Below are 27,749 nucleotides of genomic sequence, written 5' to 3' on the forward strand. Positions count from 1 at the left end.
ACAAAACTGGATTATTTTACAAAGAGAATTTTAGAGGTAAGAAGGCATCAGAATGCACTGGCCAGCTCAACAACATGACAATGAAGCCAGGTTCATATTATGTTTCATTTTTGTCCTACTCAAGAGGTTGGCTCTTCCACAAGCCAGGTCATCTTGTGTTTGCAAGATGCTGCAACAATTCCAGGTTTTCTTCTTCACACAAGAACACATACAGTGAAAGAAGGAGAGTCATCTCTTACTCTGTGATTTCTATAATCCATTAGCAAACTTTTCTGGACAGTACTTAGCAAACTTCCCTGTATAGGCCCTTGTTCAAAACTCTGGGGCCTATCATCAAATAAACCAAACACAGAGCCATGATAATAGTTCACTCCAATGGTTTTAAAACTATTTGACTGTGACTCACAATAAAAAAAAAATTGTTTTACATCAAGGCAAACATAGATACACCTAATTGTTTAAAGTAATAGTTTATGAAATTTTTCTTACCCTGGCCCTAATCTAAATGAAACACTCTGCTATTTCCTATTCTGTGTCATTTTAAAAGAACAATGTGACCCAGAAATTTGACTTATTTTTTTCAAGTGGTTGGCACCCGCAGTTGGAATAACAGTCTTGGACCAATCAGGATCTACTTTTAAAGCCAGGTACTGAATCAAATGAAGGAAGAGTGGATGCTCAAAATAAATTGAGATCAGGGGAAAAGAGAATAATGGCTTTGACTTGGGCAAAGAGCATCTTCTACATGTTTTCTGAGTTATTTTCAATATATACACAATTCATTGGAGTTTTCTTATTACATTGTCATGAGTTTGTAGAACACAATTAACTGCAAAAAAAATTCTAGCACATATAGCTACCAAAGACAATACATAAAGAATCAAACTCTTTTCTAGATCCATAGCCAAAGAAAAAGTACATAAAGATTTGTATTGTTCATTTTTGTTTGAGTATTTATTTACTTAAATAAACAAGTGACTTAGAAAAGGTCATTTGTAAATGATGGGAAAAGTACAACTTAAAAACCAGGCCAGCCTAAAATACCAAGTGCAACGTTCTCAATTTCTTTGGAGGTATCATAAACCATCCCAGCTTTCCCAAGATTTCTCTGAAATCCTTCCAGCTGGCTCTCTTGCTGATGATGAAGTGCCTGTCCGACACTGATATTCGCTGTCCAAGGTATTCTTTCCAGAATGTTAAGGAATGGCCACCTCGCCACAAACTCAAGTCTTAATTGGCTCAACTAAGAATTTGCAGTCTCCTGTCATCTCTCAATCCTCTCTTGACTTTTACTTCTTGAATATATATCTCTATTTTCCAATTGTATTTTTTAAAATCTCATTATTTCTAAATCAACTATAGACATTTTAATTCAATCACAGTATTATCTCTCTGTCCTGACCTAGAATCAAAATTGGATTTTTCAAGTACCTGAATGTGACTTTGTCAAGTTCCAACATTTTATTTAATTGTAATTATTTCTGCGAAAAATATCCTAAGCTGCATTACAGAACAACCTGCCCTAATAGAATGTACTAAGGATCTAAAATTTTTGTGGATGGTGTGAGGTGATTATCAGGGAAAGAATTAATTTCTCCATACTACGACAAGAGAGAAGGCTTTAGATGTGACAAACCTCAAAGTGGAGAAAAAAAAATAAAATAAGAAGATGAGTGCAGCACCCAGCACAAAAACAAAAACAAAAAAACCAACCAACCAAACAAACAAAAAAACCTGTTACTCAAGGAGTTAAAAATAGAAGGAAGGACAAAGAAACTACAGAGAGAAATGCAGAGGGTTGGCACTGTCACCAAGGAGAACTAGGATTTCAAATTTCTAACGCTCTGATTGTTCCCAGTCTCCAGAGACAAGACATGTACATCTATCTACAAATGTACATGTAGTGTGTAATGTGTGAAATGTTCTAATAGTTTTTGTTTGTTTGTTTTACTTTTAATATGCTTGCACTCTGTGTTGTAAGATGGGTAAGCTGAAGCATAGCATATCAAAACGGTAATGTCCTAAAGCCAGTGGCAGAATTGAAATTCAAATAAGTGTCCTTTCTCCAAACCTAGTTTCTCTGACCTCTTATGTTCCCTTTGAATCAAGCCTAAGAATAGTCTGGACACCATGGAGAATACCCTCTCTGCCCACGTGTTAATCAGGGCAGGATAAAGCCAGGCTCACCTTGAAAAGAATGTGGCTCTGCCCAGGCAGTCAGGGTCATTCGGTAGGATAATTTTTCTCTTTCTCCCTCCATGGCCTTTCCTCCCTGGCCATCACTCTATCATCACTCTGCACTGCACAGAGCAGCTATGCTCAGAGTGGCCATTGGCCTTAATATTTGAAGCCATGGCTGCATTGCAGGATCTTCTAATCAGCCTAATGTTTCCTAAAGTATCATGCTTTCTCTCTCTTCCTCTTAAGGTTACAGAAGGCATCGTTGTGTCACCTTCTGCTTTCGAGGGAGATAAAGCCTGATGAGCTGTGTAACAATCTTTATCAGATCTCAAGAAACTTGATTTGCCAGGCAGTCAGTGATAGGCTGCCCAATTTTCCAGAAAAGACAAACAGGGATTTATTCTAGGAGAGCTGGCCCTGGGGACAAGGGGACATGGCCATCTTCCTTCTGACAAGAGGAAAACGTAAAACTCAAGTTGCTGGTGCTACAGAATGAGGGTGATAGACAGTGGTAAATATAGATGGATGATAAAATAGTTCATACTTAGGATTATAGTAAATAATATAAAAATAGAAACAGAAATAGACCAAATATAAGATTCATACATCTGTGGTGTATGGAGGAGAGCACAGTATCCAATATACATTTTCAGGAAAAGAATTGCAAATCCTCAAATTAAAAAATGTCTTGTATAATAATACATCATGCATAATTGAAAAAAAAATTTGGACTGAGATGAGAAAACATGCATGTTTACATGGGCTTTGCCACTAGTGAGCTCTCTGGCTTTGGCAAATCATTATCTCTCTTAGTCCTTTAGCATCTTTGCTGCAAAATGTGAAAGGAGGAGTCTCAGTAGATGATCCAAAAGGTCCCTTTCAGCTTTGAAATTCTTTATTGGTTCCTTACGCCATCAAGGGTCACCGTGTGAGAATACAAAAAGGGTCGTATTTATGCCTACACACAGGGGCCACATACGTTTACCAGCCCTTGACTACAGAATGGCAGGCCTTCAGGACCTACATGACTACCCACATGACTTCCTTCAAGGTCAACCTCAACTGTTTCTGGGTAAGACGGTACAACAAATACTGGTGAGGCTTTCTTCAGACCCCCTGAAGTCCCCCTTACTGTGCTGAGCTGCTTTGCCTCATCACTGAGTGCCGGGGGACCCTGAGGCAAGGGTGCCCTTGACAAACATGAGAGGGGGGTCTCAGAGCCCAGCTCTCCTCCCTGGCAGCAGCACAAACTCTTAGATACAGGGCACTCTGTGAGGGTCATTGTCTGAGAGCTCACCCTTGCCAGTTCTGCTTCTCCCTTTCCCTGGGGTGTTTCGCATATGCTTAGGGGAAAGCCCCATTTTGCTCTTCTAAGCTGGTGTTCTTACGGACATCCATGGCCTGCCCGCCACCTGAGGGTTATGCCTTGCTAAGATGTGGAGGAGGTGGCCTCCTCCTTATCACTGCTCCCCTGCCAGGCATGGTATTTCCCAGGATATCCCCAATCTGCAAATATGAAAGATGCCAAGAGACCCGGTCTCTTCTTAAGTCTTCTCTGCACCATGTGAATCCCTGCGCCTTCTTGTCAGAAGTGGGGAAATGTGTCTCTCTCCAACCATGCTGGGCTTTGAATTGAGGCCCCAGAGTTGAGCTGCTGGTGCTCTTTGTTTTCTAAAGTTTATGGTGCAAATTGGATTTTCTTCTTTACTACGATTCTTTTAGTAGTCAAGCTTAGTTCCTAACATGTGGAAGATTAAAAAACAAACAAGCAAACAAACAAAAACAACCATATCATTCTGGTTTCTCCATTTCCCTATCATTTCTCTGCATGTCAAGATTCGCCAGCAGATTCCTAGAGGAAAACTACCGTCATGATTAGCCTAAATTCTTGCTGCTCACATCTAGAATCATACATTGGATATAGATAGATCCAAACTCTAAATCTAGTACCTCATGATCTACGTCTTTCTTATCTTCAAGCCAACCAACTTAATAAAATTGGTCCCACCCAAACAAAGGAGTGCAGAAATTTTCTCATTTATGAAAGTTACTTTTTTAAAAAATCCACTAATAGAAAATAATTAGTAACTAATTTGTTCTCATGGACCATAACTAAAATTCCCATCCAGGTGTCCCTTTTTTATTATCTTCTTCAAGAATCTTAAAGTAATAATATTGGTTAATTTTTATTCTATTTGATAATCACCAACAAATGTGTCATTTAATCATTCTTGGAGAAAGGAGACTTGAATTAATCTGGTAGCAAAATCATATAGATCATCTTATTTGTGCTGGGTTTCCTCAGGCCTACTTAGGCACAGTGGAAGGCATTTAGTGGAGCAAAAAATAAATTACAAATAACATCGTTAACACACAATATCAGAGTTCCAGCTGTGCCACAGCGGAAATGAATCTGACTAATATCCATGAGGATATGCATTTGATCCCTGGACTCACTCAGTACTGTGAGCTGTGGTGTAGGTCACAGACACGGTTTGGATCTCATGTTGCTATGGCTGTGATGTCGGCTGGCAGCTATAGCTCGGATTCAACCCCTAGCCTAGGAACTTCCATCTACCTCCCTAAAAAACAAAAACAAAAACAAAATCATGCAACATGTCTCATGCACTGAAGACATGACTTAAACCACCACACTTATCCCTACGTTTAAACAGGCTAACATACATTGGAATCAAAGAATAATCACATCCGCCTCATCTTTATGGGCAATACATCCATCATATAAGATTAGCTTCCTTATTTAAGTCAATACTATATTAACAATTATTTCCTCTCATCCATCGTTTTGTCTTTCTGCATCTAAAATAATTATATGTATGTCTGTCAAAGTTTATTAACTAGACAGTGGAATAGAAAACACAAGTTTTATTTCTACTACTTCCATTGACTCCTGGGAGAATTTGATTAGACAATTCATCCGTAGGAACCAGTCACATTTTTTATGCTCCATCCTGCATAGGACCTGGTTTTGGGTATTCTGATAAAAGAAGGTTTCTGAGTGAGACATGGTTTCTGTTTGAGTCAAATTTATAATGTAAGAAAGCAACATAGAGACAGACAGAACGAGCCTTGTTCAAGCACACTTTTAAAACACATTCTTCATCTGGCTTTTATAAAATTTCCCTTTGGTTATAACTTTTAAGGAAGACTTTTAAGGAGGTGAAAAAAAAACTTGGCAAGACCAAGATTAAATCAAAATGTCCCAAATAATATGACCAAAGTAACTTTAGAAAAGTAGTTCTTAAACTTTTGAGGGGTCATCTATCCCAGAAAAGTGTGTGGGCGTGTAAGCACTGAAATTTTGTGGAAAATGTTAAAGAATTCAAAACCTTTGAAGCTCCTTTTTGTACTCTAAGTTAAGAGCCTCAAATTTAGGGTTTTCCAGAGTCAGTTTATAAAATGTCCAAATCTTGCTAAAATAGAGCAATATTACCCAAATTATATGGTCTCCCCCTTCCCTTTTTCTCTTTACATCTCTGTCTCCCTAAACAAATTCCCTCTCCTTTCCTGTCTCTCTCTCTCTCTCTCCTTTTCTGTCTCTCTCTCTCTCTGTCTCCCTCTCTGTCTCTCTCCATCTCTCTCTCTCTTTCTCTCTCTCTGTCTCCATCTTTCTCTTTCTCTTTCTGTCTCTGTCTCTCTGCATACACCACCCCCAACATTTTTGGTCTTCTGTGAGTCAGTTAAAAACACTAAAAAACACATTCTCTCTCTCTTTAGCTCCTACACGTCACAAGAGCTTTATAGTGAGAAAAATAAAAGCAAGACCTTCTCAAAGCTTTTCCTTTCTCCTCTTTCTCCTGACAATGCGTTGATGTTGGACTTAGTAAGATCCCCAACTCTAACTCATATCGTATTATCTTCTCTCTTAACCTACACCAGAGGCCACACCACCTGGGATAAAGTGAGTATCACTCTGAGATATAACTGCATCTGATTTGGGCCTTTAGACATTGCTGAATATGTGAAGGCTCTCCAAGGGGGGTGTGTCTCATCTCAGTTTTTGAAACCATGCTTCGGTATCCCTGTATTATTTAGAGTAACGTTAGCTGCCGCCACAAAAAAAACTGGAAGCCTCAACATTTTAGCGACTTAACCCATAGAAAGCTCACTTCGTGTCCGTAATAGATGTTCTCTTTACAGTAGTGGTAGAGCAAGTGTTTCTATTCTCTGTGAGAGAGGCAGCATTGCGATTTCTACTCTTGCAGGGAACCAGCTTGGCAGCTACAGAGAGAGGGTAGGCACGGCACAGTGCCCTCCAGGCTCATCATTCCCACACCTGCCCCAGGGGCAGAAACTGGTCGCATGGCCCCACACAGGAGAGAAGGGATGGAGGTGGGGCTGGACAATGTTGTCTTCGTCTTGGCAGGTGCTTCCAACAACAGCCCTGCCCTGGAGGAGATGCTCATGGATTTTGCTGGGCCACCAGCCTTCTTTGCCTTTGCACCTTTTGATAAGTGGAGGGTTTCTCATTCTGCACTGCTTGAGAATCACTAATTTATCCCTGTGAGGAAAAAATTCCCCAAACTTAGCAGCTTTGAATAGGAAATCCTTCCTATCTCTGTTTCTATGGATAGGGGCATGGGTGTTGCTTCATAGGATACCTGTGTTTCCTTCTTGTCATTTTATATAGAGTCTCCAACATTTAAAAATACCTAAACAGAGAGCTCCCACTGTGGCTCAGCAGGTTAAGGAACTGACATAGCCTCCAGTGAGGAGGCAGATTTGATCCTTGGCCTTACTCAGTGGGTTGAGTATCTGGCTTTGCTGTGAGCTGCAGTGTAGACTGCAGATGCAGCTCAGATCATGCATTTCTGTGGCTGTGGTGTAGGCCAGAAGCTACAGCTCTGATTCGATCCCTAGCCTGGGAACTTCCATATGCTGCAGGTGTGGCCATAAAAAAAGAAAATAAATAAATAAACAAATAAATAAATAAAAATACCTAAACAACTCTCTCTGGGCTTGCTTTGGTAGCAGGAATGTAAAAAGATGGCTCTACGTAGAATTTCTATTACAAACAGAGCAGTGAATGAGAAAGCCTGTAGGAGGTAGTAGATGGTCAGGCAGCCAGTCTTAGGGGGCTTTTGGCTGGGGCCTCTTGTCACTCTCCTGAGAATCACAGTCTATTGGGTTTGTTTGTTTGCATGTTTTTCTCTGTATTGCTTTTTTTTTTAACTTCAACAATGAAAAGTTCAAGATTATCAGCTTCTAAACCAGAGTGTTAAATTTGATACAATTGATGAACCTACATAGATACAACATAACCACCCAAAGGCCATAGTTTACATTCCAGTTCACTGTTGGCTTTGTCCATTCTGTTGGTTTTTACAAATGTATGATGATGTGTATCCACCATGATGGTATCATATGGTTAGTCCCTAAAAATCCCCTGTCCTCTGCCTATTAATCTTTCCCTCCCCCAAATCCTGGAAGCCCCTTGTCTTTTTAATGAGATCATAGTTTTATCTTTTCTAGAATGTTACATAGATGGAATCATGCAGTCTGTAACCTTTTCAGATAAACTTATACAACTGGTAATATGCACTGTTTCCTCCATATCTTTTCATGGTTTAATAGCTCATTTTTTTTTAGCACTGAATAATATTCCATTGTACATATGCCCCACTGTTTACATATCTACTCACCTTCTTTGTTGTTTCCAAGTTTTGGCAATTGTGAATAAGGCTGCTATAAACATTCCTGTGCAAGTTTTTGTGTGAACACAGGTTTTCAGTTCATTTGGGTAAATACCAAAAAGCACAATTGCTAGATCATATAGTAACAGTTTAGATTTATAAGAAACTGCCAAATTATTTCCATTGCCATTTTGCATTCCCACCAGCAATGAATGAAAGTTACAATTCTCTACATGCTCACCAGCATTTGGTGTTGTCAGTATTTTGGATTTTGGCTACTATAAAAGGTTTGTAGCTTTGTTTCACTGCTTTTTGAATTTTCACTTCCCCGATGATATATGATGTGGAAGGAACATTTTTAATATGCTTATTTGCTATCTAATTACCTTCTTTGGTGAAGTCTATTAAAGCTTTTGGTCCATTTTTTAATCAAGTTTTTAATTTTCTTTCTTGTTGAATTTTAAGAATTCTTTGTATATGTATAGCAGTCCTTCACCAGATATGACTTTTGTAAATATTTTCCCCAAATCTGTGTTTTGCCCTTTCATTCTCTCAAGATCATTTTTACAGAGCAGAGTTTTTAATTTAATTTATTTTAATTTTTATTTAGGGTGTGGACATGGTCATAGTAAAAATATGGAATCCTTCACAAATTTACATGTTATCTTTGGGCAGGGGCCATGCTAAGCTTCTCTGCATCATTCATTCCAATTTTAGTATATGTGCTGCTGAAGTGAGTGCCACAGTTTTTAATTGTAATGAAGTCCAATTTATCCACTATCTTTTTCATGGATCCTGCCCTTGGCGCTGTATCTAAAAATTCATCACCATACCCAAGGTCATCTAGGTTTTCTCTTAAGTATCTTCAAAGAGTTTTATAATTTTGCTTTTTAAATTTAGGTTTGTGATCCATTTTTGAGTTACTTTTTAAGAAAGGTGTAAAATCTCTGTCTAGCTTCATTTTTTTTTGCATGTGAATATCTAGTTCCAACACAATTTGTTGCTTAGAAATTTTTTTTACTTTGACTCTTTCCCTAATTTATAATCTTTGCATTTCTCTCTAAAAAAGCAATCATTCATTCTTCAAAACAATCCAGAGATTAGAATTATATCCAGTCTTATTCAAGAAACTAAGGTGGGTTACCTCCTTGCCCCCTCACAACTGCTTAAGTCTACAGCTGGGTTTATTTCAATGACACCTGCAGATTTAACTTCACCTTAGCTTGTGGAACTTCATTAAGCCTTTAGGATTCAGAACGAGCAAGAACCTGCATGTTTAGCTGGACCACACCTAATAAACTCCTCTGTAGATGATCTAGGTCTTCTTTTCATCCTGATTACAGTGAGTGAGCTCTTGCTTTATTCTTGGTGGCTGTGTGTCAGGGTTCAGCAACCACACATAATTTTCCAGAACTAAGTTTCTTCCAGTTGCTTTGATTCTCAGCTCTGGTTACCCATCTGCCTTCCCAGATCTTTCAGGTGATACAGCCATGTGCACCTCATCCCTGGGCTTCACACTTAGAGTCCTACTGCTTGTGGTCAGAGTCCCCTCTTGTCCTCTCTATTGTGCCTGGATCTTTCATGATCATCTCTCTTGTCTAAATGGGGCTGTCTTATCTCTAGATCCTGATCATCCTCCTTTGTCTATCCTGCTGAAGCCTAAACCTTTGTTCACTTCATTTCCTTAGGTCTAGCTTTCCCATTTTTCTCAGACAATTAGACTATTTTGAATTTACAGTACTGAAGATTACTGTATGCCTCCAGAAGGAAGAGAAACAAAGAATTCATTCATTAGATCCTTAATGCAGTTGGTTTTGCCCTGTTTTGATGTGTGTGTCCAAATCCCAATTCTAACACCCAACACATACTGTTACTTGTCAACCAGAATCTTTTCTTCAAGGAGTTCCTGTCATGGCTCAGTGGTTAACGAATCTGACTAGGAACCATGAGGTTGTGGGTTTGATCCCTGGCCTTGCTTAGTGGGTTAAGGATCTAGCTTTCCTGTGAGTTGTGGTGTAGGTCACAGACACGGCTCGGATCTAATGTTGCTGTGGTTCTGGCGTAGGCCAGCGGCTACAGCTCCGATTAGACCCCTAGCCTGGGAACCTCCATATGCCACAGGAGCGGCCCTAGAAAAGGCAAAAAAAAAAGAGTCTTTTCTTCTAGAGTTATAGGCGCTATCTGGGTGAACAGTCACTCAGGCATACCACATCCTCCTGTTTTTTGGTAGTTGGGTGTAGCCATGTCACTAAGTTCCCATTAATGGAGTGTGAACAGAAGCCAAACATAGAAATTCTGCCTCATTTGCTTAGAAAATACTTGCTCTGGACCTGCTCCTCACATTTTCTACTGCTAGCTGAAAATGAGAATGAGAAGACTCCTTTGAATGCTACACTCTGAGGATGTCAGAGCTGCCTCCTCTTTCAGGGATAACTTCTGGAAACAAGAAGACCTTACTGCCTTGTGCCACAGAAAACACAAAATAAATTTCTGTTTTGTGCAGTCATTGTCTTTGGGGTCTCTTCATTGCATCAATGCAGACTTCATTCTAGTGACTACAACATAATTGCTAGAAATCTGCTGTTTAATCATTTACAACAACAGACACAGAGTTTCAATTTCTAGGTTCCCATTCTTCTACATGTCTATAAATAGTTGATTAAAGGATAAATGCAATTTAAACAGAAAATAACTAAAATAGTGTGTAATGCAGAAATTAGTCAAACTTCTGTTTTGCTACTTGCCTCATTTTACTGCTCTTTTCCTAGGAGATGGGGGAAGGGAATTAAGGAGACCTTGGGTGACATCTATGCTCCATCAGCCAGGCAAATAATGGACTACTGTTGATTTGATTTTTCTAGATGTAAAAATGATTGATTTCCTCTCAATTGGCAAGACTGATTATATGCTGATTTGAGAACCCAATAATTTGTTAAAGAATCTGATTGATATATTGTGGTCTTCTGGGGTGATGTGTATATAATGTTCACAGAAACCACTTGTATTTCTTTAGGGACCAGATATGGGACAAAAATAAAGAAGGAAGAGTAAAAAGAGGCAAATGTCTAGGGCACATGTCTAGGGCAATAGCCACTTTAAAGGTTTAATTAATTTTTGAAAATGAGACTCATAGTAAAAGTATAAGGAGCATCTGTGTTAATGGTTTCCAAATGGTAAGGCTACAGGCTGCCCTGAGAAATTGATGAAACTATGGAACTCTTAGAAAATCCACAAAAGTAATTAATTTTGCAATGTGAGATGGTTCACAAATATCCATCAGCCCAGGCACTTCTAGAAATCACAGATTAAGGATATATCTTTATAGGAAAAAAATTCAGAATGAATACCTTTCTTCCATCCTCAAATAGCTATATTAAAATAATATTTACTCTTTACTTATTTTCCAAGAAAACATGGGCTCAATGTTGAGAGATTTAAAAAGATACATAGGTCCCTGTCATTGAGTAGTTGACAGTCCAGGGAAGAAAACAGACCTGACAACCAATATTTACAATGAAATGTGATGCAAAGGATGTGTCGGTAACATGCAGAGAAGGCAGAGGAAAGATAAAATCTCCAAATAAGCAAAGCTTATTTTTTGCCTAGGTAATATTTGAGAAAGACCTGAATAAACAACAGGGACCAGTCCCACGGAAGCAGTATTTCTGACTCTGCATTCACACGAGGTGATAACCACAATCCTTATGGAGCACATATTACATGTCAGATACTATTCTAATAGTCCTTTGATTCTCCTAACGGACTGTATCCAGTCTCATCCCCCATGGCAAGATCAGTTCAAGTGCTTTGTTCTCATTGCCCAGCTAGTGGGGCCAAATTCAATCAAGCATCTGCCATGCTCTTGGCCACCTTGCTCTCTGATAACAATGAAACCATCATATTGTCTTAGATCCGTACTTTCAAATAGTATAGTGGAGAACAGTAAGGAATGTGTTTGTTGCATACAAACTACTCATAAAAATTCAAATAAGAAAACTTATGAACCAAGCATTTTGATGTACAGTAACCTGATGGAATACATATTACTTCCCAAATTTTATGGGTGAGGCATAAAGAGTTTAAATCAGTGGTTCAAAGCCAGGCAGCTGCAGGGGAGAAGCCCATGTGTGGAAGCCAGTGTACTACCTCTACCATATCCCACTGCTTCTTGCACCTAGGAGAGCTGGTATAGCATCCTGGTTTTAGAAACTTTATGACTATTCTTCAATAGTCATCATAGAGTATTCCTTAATTCTTTAGAGTAAAAATTGAAATGGCTGCTTCAAATGCAGATTTAGAATCTGGACCCAGGTCTATAGTGTGTGACTCAAACCCAGACACCATCCTTTGACCAATCTTAGAAGACAGCAAATTTCCCATCCTTATCCTCCCCCAGAAAACAGAATTGGAAATAAGTGGTGAGGAAGAAATATAGCATGAGCTAATGTTCATTTTAGCTGATTAAATAAAAATAGATATTGAATATCTGATGAATTAAACCAAGTTCCAAGTTCTAAATTCAAAAATCAGTTCCTGGTATCCAATAATGAAATAACCTGTTTTTAAAATGGCACAAATCTTCTCTGCATAAACTGACAATCATTCTGCATAAAATCTCTATGCACCTAACATTGCATAGAGAGGGGAATATCGTCAAGTTCTATTTAAAAGATAGTATAGGGGTTGGTTCCTGCTGTGATTCAGCAGAAACGAATTTGACTAGCATCCATGAGGATGCAGGTTTGATTACTGGCCTTGCTCAGTGGATTAAGGATCTGGCATTGCCATGAACTGTGGTGTGGCACAGACAAGGCTTGGATCCTGCGTGGCTGTGACGTAGGCCAACAGCTACAGCTCTGATTCAACCTCTAGCCAAAAAAACAAAACAAAACAAAACAAAAAAAGGAAAGTAATACAGTATAGTACAGTATAGGTAAATAAGAATGGATGGGAGTTCCCTGTTATCTTAGTGGTTTAAGGATCTGGCATTATCACTACTGTGGCGTGGGTTTGATCCCTGGCCCGGTAACTTCTATGTGCTATGGGTATGGCCAAAAGAAATAAAAATAGAAAGGTCCTACTGTGGTGCAGTGGGTTAAAGATCCAGTATTGCAACAGCTTGGTGTAAGACAATCCCTCAGGCATACCCAGAAAAAAAGAAAGAAGGAAGGAAGAAAGGAAGGAAATAAAAAAGAAAGAAAGAAAGAAAGAGAGAAAGAAAGAAAGAAAGAGAGAGAGAGAGAGAAAGAAAGAGAGAGAGAGAGAGAAAGAAAGACAGACAGACAGACAGACAGACAGAAAGAAAGAAAGAAAGAAAGAAAGAAAGAAAGAAAGAAAGGAAGGAAGGAAGGAAGAAAATGTGGCTGAGATGTGCAATCTCAGTTTAGATATAGAAAAATGAACTAAATGCTAAGAAACATACAGAATTTAAAAGCCCCTCTCCCAGAGTTTACCAAAAAAAAAATTCTGGTAAAAGAATAAAATTTTCTTAAAGGTACATAAAATTTGCATCACCCCTATGATGCAAAAATTATAAATAATTGGATGTCTGTGTTTAGAAATATTCACTTGTGATCAACTTGTCATTTTGGGCAACTTGTCATTATGACAAATTTATCAAATTCTTGTTTTCTTTTTATAGTTGTTCACCTATGTTTAAATAAAATGGTTCACATTAAAAAAAAAAAAAAGAAATGTGACTGAGGAAGTTAGTTGAGAGGGACAGATGAGATAAAAGAGTAATGTCCAGAAATCTGTCAGCCCTCCCAAAAAATAATAATGAAAAGGGATGGATGATGCTGCATAAAACATAGGAGGCAAAATCCTTTCTCAGAAATTTGCTCCCAGACCTACTGTGGTGTTCTTTCATATCAATGTGCAGTGTCAGAAGTTGTGGTAGAAATTATATAGATCTATATTTATTAAACTAAGTACTTCATGACAAATATTTTTAGATTTCCACTCCTTTAACTCACAGTTTGGGTTTTAGGCCAAACATGTGATACTGACACTGTGCAATGTACATTAACAGTTGCAATAAAAAACAAACATAGTTGATCCTGCCACCCCCCTCACCCCCCACTGGCAGCCCATCAGTACTCCACTACACAGGGAAACATACATTTCGGAAGCTCAAGGCACATGGCACATGTTCCCCCTCGAGTCAGGTTCCTTGTTTATCACCACATGAACATTTCTCTGGTATATTTTTAGTACAACGTGTTATCCTAGACTGATCATATGTTCACAGATTGTGGGGAGCCTGTGAAAGACTTTCCACGATACTTGCTATTGGGCAAAATCGTGTCTGTTACCTGGTACCCATGCAGAGTAAACTGTAATGTGGAGACAGATGGTATGACCAAGTGGGAGAGAGACTGTCTGCAAAAAACAGGAGAGCAGGGGATGCTCTATCAGAGGATGAAAGAGGAACGAATAAGTCCACCCCAGAGGGAAAATAAGATGAAAAATACAGAAGACTGTCAGTGTCGAAGGTCACCCCTTTCGATTTTGCCAAGATCTCTGCACCAAGTGAGCACGTGAATGTTCCAAGGAAGGCAGTAACCCCAGGTTCTCCACGTGGTGTGTGGGGCCTGACTGTTCACACCACGGGGGTTTAACTCACGATACTTTGCATGAGATAATTTGACCGTCACTCAAGGACATGTTGCCTAGTATACCTCATTTTGCATTAGAGAATAAAATGATGTTTTCACTGAAAGTTGTTCAATTACAAGTGAGTCAGCACTAATTTTATATGCTGTGTATTGTTTATGATGTTCCCATTGCTATCCAGTCACTAAAACTAAGATCTGATGGGTTTTTCTTCTTTTGCAAATCAGTTTTCTCTTCACAGTCTAGTCTTACTGTAATTTAGGACTAACCATGGGATGATAAATGGTTAGCTCAACTGGATTTTGTTTACCTTTCCCATATAAACTGCTATCCCTGGGCACTTTCCCCTAAGATATTTACTTATTTTTATAGCTATAGTGCACACATTTATGCTTATAAAACAGGCATAGCAATTGGATTTTTTTTTTTCGGCCATGCTAGTAGCATGTGGAAATTCCTGGGCCAGGGTTGAACCCTCAATTGGGTTTTTAAAACACAAAAACATATATCTGATAGAAACTAGCCCAGTTCTAAGGGAGTCTCTGATATATCTGTGCATTTTCCATTCTCCCAATTATATGTCCAGATCACTAACTTGACAAACAAAACACATGGATCATCCACCTAGCACTGTCAATAAATGCAAAACAAATCAAGGGGAAAAAAATACATACACACACACACACACACACACACACACACACACACACACGTATATATATATGTATATATACACACCTGCTTTGGTTATAGGGCATTACGTATCGATTCTTAATGCTAAAACAATTTACACTTAATTAAATGCACTTACTCTCTCCAATGGCATACACTATACTACACCTGGAAATAAGAGTCTGTTAAAATTTCAGGTCTAACTGGCGGACTGATTCTCCAAAAAGCAGGCACAGCCCACAGGAATCAGGTCCAGGGGCTGCTGGAGCCCCTCACACCATTCGTCCTGGAAGCAGCTCTAGTTTTTTGCTCTATTTGCGCCAACTTTATCCATGAGCCACCAAAGATCTCAAATAATGTCCTATATATATTAGGCATTAAATAAATATACAGTTCTGACTATATGTAACAAGGTCCTCAGCACAAAGTTTTATAATAAGATGAAACAGATTTGTAGATACAAAGTATTATTAGCTTCTAGTCTTCTGCATAGTCCAATAGAATAGCAGGCAGTTTTGAAGAATTGTTCACCTCACTGTCTGTTACTGGATATGACCACCTTATTTGGTTGAATGGTCTGGCAAATTGCAAAGTATCCAAAGATGCAGTGTTGAAGAGTGAAAGACACAAAGAGGCAAGAGCTATACATCAAAGTTCTTCCATGCAAAGTTCTCTGGTGCCAGATCTTTCTCTTTCCAACACACCTCAAATCCTTCATCTGAAAATAATGATTTATTCTATTTTAGACGTGTTTTAAGGATGTGTGCTGTCACAGTACTTTGTTACTTCTTAAGCCAATTAACTTTTCAAAGAGTGTTTATCTTACCAAATTGTAAAAATAAATGCCTATGTAAAATACAGAAGGGACATAAAAATATAGGTTAGATAATAAAATTACTTTGAATCTTACGGTCTGGAAGTACCAGCTATTAAATAAACAATAGTTAAATTCTTGAAATACTTTTCTTCGGTACTTATATTTTTTCTCCTGCATGTATGAATGTTTTATTCTAGAAAATATATGCATGTTTAATCCTGCCTTTTTTACATATTGAGCATTTCTCTATATCTATGAATATTTCTCAAAAGCCTGATTTTATTAATGACAAAATGAAATTTGAAATTAGTTCTGATGTAACTATTTCTCTATTTTAAAAAAATTGATCCCTATCTTTCAAAATTATAAAGGAAAGTTCATGAGTATTTGCATAAATGAGCTGCTTTCCATCTCTGGAGAGGAGTCCAAAAGATGGAGTTAATAGGTTAAAAGACAAATTTTTTTTTCAGTCTTTATATGCATATTCCATAAATGACACCAATCAAAGCCCCGATTAGCTGTGTATGTGGTCTATCAATGTTGAACGTAATCACTTCAAAGGCTGCCACTCTTGGAATATATGATGTGCTTTCTCAATCACTTTTTTTTGTTACAGGTAAAGTGGTCAAATGTGTTTGTGGTATATGTATGATGTGTTTTTCTTTGGTTTATTCGTTAACACCTTTTGCCCGTTTTATTTCCCCTATAGGTTTTTAATTATAAGAAATATTGTTATTAAGTGAACATGATTATCATATTACTTTTCAATATATTTGTTTTGACTAATAATTAATTCAAAAGTCTTTTTTTTTTTTTTTTTTTTTGGTCTTTTGTGTTTTTAGAACCACACCCATGGCATAGGGAGGGTCCCAGACTAGGGGTCATATCAGAGCTGCAGCTGCCAGCCTACAGCACAGCCACAGCAACATGGGATCCTTAACACAAGGGAACCCTGAGCAAGGTCGGAGATCGAACCTCATGGCTGGTCGGGTTCATTAAACACTGAGCAATGATGGGAACTCCTCAAAAGTCTTTTATTATATACTAGTTTAAGACTTACTATAAGGATAATGCAGACAGTGTGGTACTTACAAAAGGTCCACAATTAGACCAATGAAATAAATAGGGAGCCCAGAAATAGATTCATACTATATGATCATTTAATATTTGACAAGGGTAATAAAGCATTCCAACAAGGGCAGGAAAACTTTTCAACAAATGGTACTAGAACAACAAGCTGTTCAAATAAAAATTTAATCCTTCACCTCTAACTCACCCATGAACATTAATGGATGTTTGGATTAATGGAAATGGATCCCAGACCTAAACATAAAAGATAAAACTACAATGCTTTTAAGGAAAACATAAGATATTTTTGTGGTTTGAGGATGGGCAAAAGTTTCTTTAAAAAGACACAGAAGGGATTTCCCGTCGTGGCGCAGTGGTTAACGAATCCGACTAGGAACCATGAGGTTGCGGGTTCGGTCCCTGTCCTTGCTCAGTGGGTTAACGATCTGGAGTTGCCCTGAGCTGCGGTGTAGGTTGCAGATGCCGCTGGGATCCCGAGTTGCTGTGGCTCTGGGGTAGGCCGGTGGCTTCAGCTCCTATTTGACCCCTAGCCTGGGAACCTCTATATGCCGCGGGAGCGGCCCAAGAAATAGCTAAAAAAAAAAAAAAAAAAGATAAAAAGACACAGAAAACAAAATCCAAAAAGTAATAAAAATGGATAAATTATACCTCAAAAATTAACATCTTCAACTCATCCAAAGACATCTTTAAGTAAATTAAGAGGCAAACTTTAGACTACAAGAAAATATTTCTAATTCACATGCCTGACTTAGGTCTGGTGACAAAAATATATTAAACACACACACACACACACACACACACACACAAATCTTATAAGCCACAAATCATAAAAAGACAAACAACCCAATAGAAAATGAGGAAAATTAAAACATATGTTTCACAAAGGATTATATAAATCCTTTATATTTATTAAATATTATAAAGGATATTTATATATAGGGACAATAAGTATATTTAAAGACACTGAATTTCATTAGACATCAGGAAAATTAAAATTTAAATGATAATATGACACAATCATACATCCATCAAACTATCTAAAAGCAAAAACCAGATTGTGTTGGTAAGAAATATTGATAAGAATGTGCAGCAGTTGGAACTTTCATATCCTGTGGATGGCAGAGTAAAATGCTACAATTTTAGAAAAATCTCTTCTGCTTTCTTCAGAAAGTAGACAAACATCTAGCTTACAACCTGGTGATTCCAAAGAAACATATGTCCAAAAAGAAGAAAAAATTGCACAAACTTGTTCATGGCATCTTTAGTCATAATAACTCAAAAAACAAACAAACAAACAAAAAAAAAAAACAAAAGGAAATACCCTGCATGTCTGGCAATAGGAGAACAGATAAATGAACTACCCTCTGTTTCTACAGTGGGATGCTACTCAATAACAGAAAAGAACAAACCACTGATACATATCCCAACACGATGGATCTCAAAACATGTATGCTGAGTGAAAGAAGCCTTACGCAAAAAAAATTACACACTCAAAGTTTCCATCTTTAGGCCGTTTTGTGTCAGGCGAAACTAATATACGTTGGGCATGGGGGCGGAGATCCACTGGGAAGGGCCGTTGGTGGACTTTCTGGAGATACAGGCACGTTCCGTTTACTAAGAGGTCATCAAATGATCATTTAAGATTTTTATAGGTCATTGTATATAATATTACCTGAAAATAGGAAAGAATAACAGTAAATAAACACTGAATTCTAGTTAATGATACATATGCTTAAGATACGTCTACAAGGGCATGTACTAAAGTCTTCAACTTATTTGAAATGCATTTAAAAATGAAAAGCAGGCAGTCCCTGTTGTGGCACAGCAGAAATGAATCCATCTCCGTAGTATCCATGAGGATGCAGGTTCAGATCCCTGGCCTCGCTCAGTGGGTCTGTGATAACGGCATTGCCGTGAGCTGTGGTGTAGGTCACAGATGCAGCTCAGATCCCTCGTTGCTGTGGCTGTGGCCAGCAGCTGTATCTCCAACTTAACCTCTAGCCTAGGCACTTCCATATGCAGCCCTAAAAAGCAAATAAATAAATAGAATAGAATAGAGAGAAGCACAAGCACAAATAAATATATTTGTGATAAAAACAGTAAATACTAATTGCACGTTGTTGGTGTTTTGACAAATATCTGGTGATGTGTACAACACTGCGAGTGAAACAATGTAAGCTAGGGCCCCTGATGTTAGTGATGTCTCACTGAAGGTTCATTGGTTGTGGCAGATGTACGACTCTGGTCTGGGATATTAACAGTGGGAAAGTTTGTACGTATTTTGGCTCAATTTTGCTGTGACCCTAAAACTGCTCTAAAACATATAGTTTATTCATCAAAAATTAAACTACTATATATATATCTTAAAAGAACCACAAACATTTTAATATGTAAAATTGTCCTTCATATTTGGTTCATGTCTTTGATTCCAACCTATTACAGGGTCCACCCCCCCCCAAAATAAGTAGAAATGGTTCCTCTGCTCTATTCTGTTGGTCCTCCCTCTCCTGCAAATTTTATGATGACAGTTTGTCAACACAGAATTGCAGAACGAACACCCATATGCCCACCAAATTCTATAATTAGCACTTCACTATATTTGTTTTTATCACACATGTATTTGCTTGAATTACTGTGAAGAATAATTTCATTGCCCTAAAATTCTGCTGTGTTCCATCCATCATACTTTTTCTAATCGACCCCTAGCATCCAGTACCTTTTTACTGTCTACATAGTTTGCCTTTCCCAGAATGTCTTATAGTGGAAATCAGGTAGTATGTAGCCTTTTCAGATTGGTTTCTTTCATTTAGTAATATACATGTGTTTCCCGCATGTCTTCCCATGGCTTGATAGTTCATTTCTCTTTAACACTGAATGATATTCCATCGTCTGGATGTACTCCTGCTTATTTATATCACCCTGAGGGATTTGGGTATATGAGTAGCTGCAAGTACTGGTTATTCTTTCTGCTATATGTACTAGGATAAGCCCAAAAGCTCAGTCCCTATCTGCCTTCATTTTATATAAGGAGGGAGGGGGGGCATGCTCCAGGGCAGAGAGACCCAGGCCCCAGGAATCATATTAACTGTTGGATACAGGTCTTCTAGTTATGGATTCATTTTTAAACTATTTTAAATAAGCAGTTTGGAAAGAGGTCTCCTGTTCAATTTCAAACCTAGTTTGGAGGAAGGGGACTGAAAAGTGAATGTCCAGGGGCAGTAGCAAGCCAGACTCTTCATCTAATTGCAATCAAACAACATGACCAATGGCCTGTCAGTCCTGATATCTCATAGCCAAGGAACAGGTAGCAAATGTGAAAGCAATGCATTGAAAAGTAAAGGCAGAACTAAAAACTTTCCTCTAGCTTTTCTCCCTGGCCTGTCTCCTATCACCCTATGCTTGGCAAACACTTCAAAGTCCTCCCCGCGCTGGCATGGCTTCCAGGTAGTCTGCATTCCCAACAAGTTTTGTTGGTTTTTTTTTTTTCCCCTCAACTTTTGCTAGTCTCCCTTACACATGGCTTCCCTGAGCTTCTATGTTTTCTCCAGGGTTGACTCAGGAAAATACAGCCAACAGTCCTTCTGAGTCCACCTCTGTAATGATACCAGAAGCTTCCATTACAGCATTCTATGTTTAATTTAATAGACTAATTTTGTTTTACTTCTAGCTGATTTTTTTCTTTTTCAATTAAAATTTAGGTTGTGTCCCTGGGCACTCCTGGGCATATATCTGAACAATACATTCATTCAAAAAGATGCATGCACACCTATGTTCCTCACAGCACTATTCACAATAACCAAGACATGGAAACAACCTAAATGTTCATCCACAGATGAATGGATAAGAAGATGTGACACACACACACACACACACACACACACACAATGGAATACTACTCAGCCATAAAAAAGAACAAAATAATGCCATTTGCAGCAATATGGATAGAACTAGAGATTCTCATACTAAGTGAAGTAAGCCCAAAAGAAAAAACAGAAACAGATGATGCCCAAGGAAAGCAGACTTGTGCTTCCCAGGGGGAATGTGGGGGGAGTGGGACGGATGGGTAGTTTGGGGTTTTGGGATGCAAATTGTTATATTTGGGATGGATCAGCAATGGGGTCCTACTGAACAGCATAGGGAACTCTGTGTGATTGGGTCATTTTACTGTACAACAGAAATTGGAGAAACACTGTAAATCAACTATATGCTACAGATGTGGCCCTAAAAAGAAAAAAAATAATTTAATTACATTAATTTAAGATATCTCTAAATTTGTATAAATAAATAATTCTTGGATTTATTAAACTCAGTATTTATTGATTTATAGTTGATTTACAGTGTTGTGACAATTTCTGATGTACAACAAAGTGGTTCAGTCATACTAATACATGTCCCTTTTTCAGATTTTTTTTTAAAAGTATACTTATTTTTATTTTTATCCTTACTGTCAGTTTGCCTTGAAATCTTTAAGATTTTTGAGAGGATTCTTATGTTACAGGCTATGTTCACATTTTCTATTTTTGGATAGAACGTTGAACTATGGGTAATTCGATTTACATAGAATTTGACAGAATGAATTTTCCTCTGAATACCTCTTTGGATGAATGTTCTGGATTTTACTATATGCTATTTCCTTTATCATAACTTATTTTTATTGCAGATTTTCTTCACTCTTCCAAAAATAAAATAGAATATCTTGCTAATTAAAAAAAAAAAATCCAAGCTCTGATGGCCAGGATTCCAGCACTTAGATAAAAATTCAGCAACTACCAATATTTTAAACATAAGTAGTCAAGTAAAATAATTGACATGAAACCCCATGGATGCATAATTTTCTAAACAGTTGATTTTTATTCTAAATGACTTTTCCTATTTTAGTACAATAAGCAGCTTTTCACTAAGGGATCTCTGGGGTTGCATTCAAAGGAGCAAGGCTGTATGTAACGCTTCCCCTCTGGTGGCAATGTGTCAATCATTTTGTGTAATTAATTTCCTAATGATCCTGAAACATTTGCTTTATACCTGAATGATCTTGTTCAAGCACCAGGCAATTTTCTGGAACACTTTAAATGTGAAATTTATCAGAAAACCCAAGCAAATACATTGTAGACAGAGTGAGGAGGGAAAAAACTCAGGATCCAACCTTTTTGCCAATGAAGTGTATAATATTTTCTTTGACAGAAGCAAAGTGATCTATTGCATGTCACAGCTAAGCTGTAAAAATACCACGACCTTTCATCAGTCTCAATTATTAGAAGTAATAGCCTCAGGCTAAAAACTACTTGGGAATCCCTGACCATATTTAATGCAGAAAAACTATAGAATCAAATGCAAAGTCCTCAGCCAAACTGCACTGTGATAGGGTGACCCAGTGGTCCATTTATCATTTTTTTCTGCTTACTCTGTGGCTGACATCCACTTATTAAGTCTTTCCCTGGGTCATTTCACACTGCTGAAGAAGCAAAGTGGAAATCCCATCAGGAGGCCTCTATTTCCAGAAGGAAGGGAGGTGTTTTATTTGTGATGCCATCATCTTATTAGGCTAAAGGAAAACTGTTGGTGGTGATAGACTCCTTCCTGCTGTTTTGAAAGTCGTATCCAGTGCAGATGAGTACCTGATGTGCAGGAAAATTCTAAAAAAAAAAAAAAATAATAAACTGCTGGGAGTTCCCATTCTGGTGCAGGGGAAAAGAATCCAATTAGGAACCATGAGGATGCAGGTTTGATCCCTGGCCTCGTTCATTGGGTTAAGGATCCGGCGTTGCCATCAGCTGTGGTGTAGATCACAGACATGGCTCAGATCTGGCATTGCTGCGGCTGTGAATGTGCCGTAGGCTGGCAGCTGTAGCTCTGATTTGACCCCTAACCTGGGAAACTCCATAGGCCGTGGGTGCAGCCCTAAAAAAAAGACAGAAAAATAAGCAAATAAACTGCTGTTCTGTGAAATGGTAATATTTGTTCAGTAGCTAGGGACCACGCCTTGCTTATGAGGGAAGCCAGGCCCAACCTAGCACTGTAAAAAGCCTGGGACAAACTCTCAGAGGAAAACAGGGATGGGAGGAATCCATAGAAGGAATAATTCAAGGAAAGAGAATCTCTTTCATTGAATTCTGTGAGCCAACCCTCCTCAACTGAGCAATTTGTAATATTTCCCTGAAAGAGGAAGTGACAATATGCAAATAGATTGTGTTTGATTGGGGAAGGAATTCAGAAGGCTTTATTTTCTCTAATCTTTTACTGAAATTTAGCACTTTACTTAACTGGAAATTTATGAAACAAAACACAGCAGTATTTGCAATACCTTTCACTGTGTCACCAACAGAAATCACAATATCACATTTCAGTTGTAGAGATATTTTGAAATATCATTTATACTTACCACTATTTCAAAAAATCTATGTATTTTAATATTTTGGACTTGCCACTAGCTCTTATTATGTAATAAAGAAGTATATATATCATTATATCACATTTCAATAATTTGATAACTATATTTTAATAAAATTGATTTACTTTGGTGTCATTTGTTTCTTTTGTGCACTTAAAAGCATTTTTCTGGGAGTCCCTTCATGGCTCAGCAGTTAACAAATCCCAATAGGATCCATGAGGATGTAGGTTCGATCCCTGGCCTTGCTCAGTGGGTTAAGGATCCAGTGTTGCCGTGAGCTATAGTGTAGCTTGCAGACATGGCTCAGATCTTATGTTGCTGTGGCTGTGGTGTAGGCCAGCAGCTGTAGCTCCAGTTGGACCTCTAGCCTGGGAACTTCCATATGCTGCAAGTGTAGCCCTAAAAAGCAAAAACAAACAAAAGAACAAACAAAAATCCAAACATAGAAAAAAAAATAAAATAAAAACATTTTCCTAGATCAGTAGCCTTCTGGGTCTGTAGGCTTTACCATATCATGAAGAATGCAGCACAAGAAAAACATAAGAAGTTTTGTCCTATATAAATTTGAGTCCATTGGGCAAAACCCCCACCAGTGTTTCTCCAGGGTTGGTGTGTGTATTGTGAACTGGAGTTTGGCACATGCCATCTGCCTCTACGTGGATTAAATCATAAGCCCCTGCAGCTGCCAACCTGCAGCACTCCTTGAGCAGAGCTCAGGGTGGAGACCAGGAGTGAGACACTGTGTGCTCTTGGAAAACTAGAAGAGCAGGTCTTCAGATAGCTAGATATTTTTAGGAGAAGGTTTTACGAACCCACTTCTTGCATCTCCTCATATCTTAAAAAACACTGAAACTCTTCATGGTGGTGCCTGCTCCTCATGCTAGTAGTAACTGTCACAAGAGCAGCAGCAAACTTTGTAAAGTGCATGGCTACATGCACCTCCCCCTGCACCTTTATCACTTACATCTTGGTATTTTCCCTTTCCTTTTTGGGTCACTCAATGCAGCCACTCACAGGGGTGGGCTGGTGAACCCTGAGGGAACTCAGGAAAGAAACAAAGAATACTGGCCACAGCTGAGGTGCATATCAAAGGGATGATTCTAGTAAGCTCAGATCTTTCCATCTTCCCATAGAAACTCGTTTTCTGTAAAACTTTTTCTGTAAATCCAGTTATCTGTAAATCTTTTGTTCCTACTACCTTCCCTTTGTTGCAAAAACTCCTACATATAGTTTCCCTCCCTCCCCTCCTCAGAGCAGTTTCTCGGGGCTGCATGAAATGCTGTCTCCTGGGCTTAAGCCCTAATTTCACCCCAAGTAAAACCTAGCCCTCAACTTTCAGTGGTGCATTTTTTTAAGTTGACAGTACGATCTCAATACGCAGACACAGAGCTGTTCAGATCACTACAAGGAACCCAGGCAATTTCCAAGATTTTTTTTCCCCCATTTACAAAGATCTAGATGCAACAATGGCATCTGAGAATAATGATTGTTAAAGTCATACAAGATGTGTTTTAAATATGTCAGATATTATGACATATTCTAAATACATAATTTATTTGAGTGTGGGATTTCCTGTCATGGCTCAGTGGAAATGAACCCGACTAGTATCCATGAAGACATGGGTTCGATCCCTGGCCTTGCTCAGTGGGTTAAGGATCCCATGTTGTCGTGAGCTGTGGTGTAGCTGGCTGAGCTGTGGTGAAAATTGCAGACTCAACTCAGATCCCATGTTGCTGTGGCTGTTGTGTAGGCTGGCAGCTATAGCTCCGATTAGACCCCTAGCCTGGAAACTTCCATCTGCCGTGGGTGCGATCCTAAAAAGATAAAAAAAATAAAAAATAAAACCATAATTTACTCAAGTGTGGAGATTTAACACACATCTAAGACTCTCCCTGGGGCCCTTTTTGGGATGTAGAAAACTAGGCTTGTGGCAGAAAGGTCATGAACAAAGTTTTATTTTTATTTCCTTCACAGTAACCTCTGAATCACTGATGCTTTTAAAAATGAGTATCCTATCCACCTGGAGCAGTGATTTAACCAGAGAGTCTGCGAGGGGTGCCAGTCAACAGGGTTGTGGTGGAAGTGATGGCCTGCCACATGGCAGCGGTCACATCCTTCCTATGGCAGCCTCCAAATAATCCAGGTAGATACGAGGCAGCTTGAAACACCAGGCCCAGAGAGCCCCAGCCATCATGCAACAATGCCAGTTAGATGAGACCTGCCTCTTATCTCTCACCCCTAACCCTCCCAATTTCCATCCCACCCCTGGTGCTGGAGCAGGGCTTGTAATCAGAAACTGCTGTTGGTAATGTAGGGGAGGAAGAGTGGAGGCAATAAAGACCACGCTTCCTCCCTCAGCATTCTGTTTGCTATTCCCAACACAGTGGGAGGCAAGAAAATTTAACTTTCAATCAAATTTGGAGTTTTGTATATTAAGTGCCTCTGAACGTTCTAATTTCTTTCTTTTCTTTTGTTTGTTTGTTTGTTTTTGAGGGCCACAGCTGTGGCATATGGAAGTTCCCAGGCTAGGGGTTGAATTGGAGCTGTAGCTGCTGGCCTACACATCAGCAACAGCAACGCAGGATCCTTAGCCCACCGAGCAAGTCCAGGGATTGAACCTGCATCCTCATGGATACTAGTCAGGCTGGTTACCACTGAGCCAAAATGGGGAACTCTTGAACATTTTAATTTCTGAATCAAGATACTGTTTGGTGACTAAGGACACATAGGATTTAGCTTCATCATCTCAGCTCAGGAAGAGAAAAAAATTCCCCTATTGAATTTTTAAATTTTTATTTATTTATTTTTTTTAGGGCTGAACCTGCAGCATGTGGAGGTTCCCAGACTAGGCGTTGAATCAGAGCTACGGCTGCTGGCCTATGCCACAGCCACAGTAACATGGGATCTGAGCTATACTACAGCTCAGGGCAACACCAGATCCTTAACCCACTGAGTGAGGCCAGAGATTGAACCCGTATCCTCATGGATCCTAGTTGGGGTCGTTAACCACTGAGCCATGAGGGGAACGCCCTCCTATTGAATTTTAAAGAGAGGGTAGAATACAAAATTAAGTAGAATTAATTGAGTCTGTATGTTCAGTATAAAGTTTATACTGTTCTTTGTCTCTTTCCTCAGATACATAAAATTTCTATTCGAGTTAATTTGCTGTTATCACATAATCCCAGTCAAGTCCTGGCTTCCAAGTTTGTTCTTGCTGGAAAAGTCTGTTTTCATTTAATTCCAAAGCATTTTAAACCCCGCCCAACCATCTGATATGGCAAATTTCCACTGTTTTAGCAATATTTTACTTAACTATGCAAACTACATTGATTCATTCCTCCAAATTCCTATTGTCCTTTGAAATACCATTTATTTGACTTGTTACCATATTCTATTTATACATAATATGGCACATTTATATCTGTGTTTAACAATGAACTAAAGGACACCATGAAGTTGTATATACCTGATATATATACACACACATATATATATGCTATCAATGAAATTGAATTTTAATATATTCTGCAGATACCTTATATATGTAATTCTGCAAAGCAATTATTTTTCACTTAAAAATGTAAAACATAAGGCTTTTCTCTTTATTATATGCTTGCTTTTCAATACCTTTTAAGAATTTTTAAAAGTATTTTCATTAAAATAATAAATCACATTTTTCTTGATTTCTTTATTGAAATTTTGGGCAATTACTAAGTTTAGAAAGTCTGGAGGTCTGTTTCTTCTAATTTCAAGTATAGATACAAATGAATATCAAAAAGATCAATGAAACTAAAAGATGGTTCTTTGAAAAATCAACAGAATTGATCAACCTTAAGCTAGACTCAATAAAAAAGGGGACAGGGTTCAAATCAATAAAATCAGAAATGAGAAAGGAGAAGTTACAACTGACACCATAGAAATACAAATGATAATGAGATTACTACAAACTACAGGCTAAAGAATTGGACAACTTTGAAGAAATGGAAAATTCTTAGAAAAGTACAGTCTCTTAAGACTAAACCAGAAAGAAATAGAAAATATGAACAGACCAGTTACTTGTAATGATATTGAATCAGTAATTTAAAAACTCCCAACAAACAAAAATCCAGGACCTGATATCTTCACAGGTAAATTCTACCAAATATTTAGAGAAGAGTTAATATCTCCCCTTCTGAAACTATTCCAAAATCTTTCAGTAGAAGGAACACTTCCAAACTCATTCTATGAGTCCACCATCACCTTGATAACAACACCAGGCAAAAATATTACAAAGAAAGAAAATTACAGGCCAATATCACTGATGAATATTGATGAAAAATCCTCAAAAAAAAAT

At 38.3% G+C, this 27,749-nt stretch overlaps 1 long non-coding RNA gene and 1 other non-coding gene across 2 annotated transcripts in view; both read right to left on the minus strand.

Annotated features, from left to right (window-relative positions):
- LOC146396167 (uncharacterized) overlaps positions 1-27,749 on the minus strand; it is a 91,427-nt gene that overhangs the window by 25,304 nt on the left and 38,374 nt on the right. The gene's annotated exons all lie outside the window — the stretch shown is intronic.
- LOC146396168 (U6 spliceosomal RNA) lies at positions 8,466-8,576 on the minus strand. The gene has a single exon (XR_014830670.1). It is a non-coding gene; the product is annotated as a U6 spliceosomal RNA (small nuclear RNA).

Source organism: Sus scrofa, chromosome 15 (genome assembly GCF_054392235.1).
Source record: "Sus scrofa isolate SSC_HxYL_T2T_F1_AM1 chromosome 15, Sscrofa_HxYL_maternal_Yorkshire_Landrace_v2.0, whole genome shotgun sequence".
NCBI lineage: Eukaryota > Metazoa > Chordata > Mammalia > Artiodactyla > Suidae > Sus > Sus scrofa.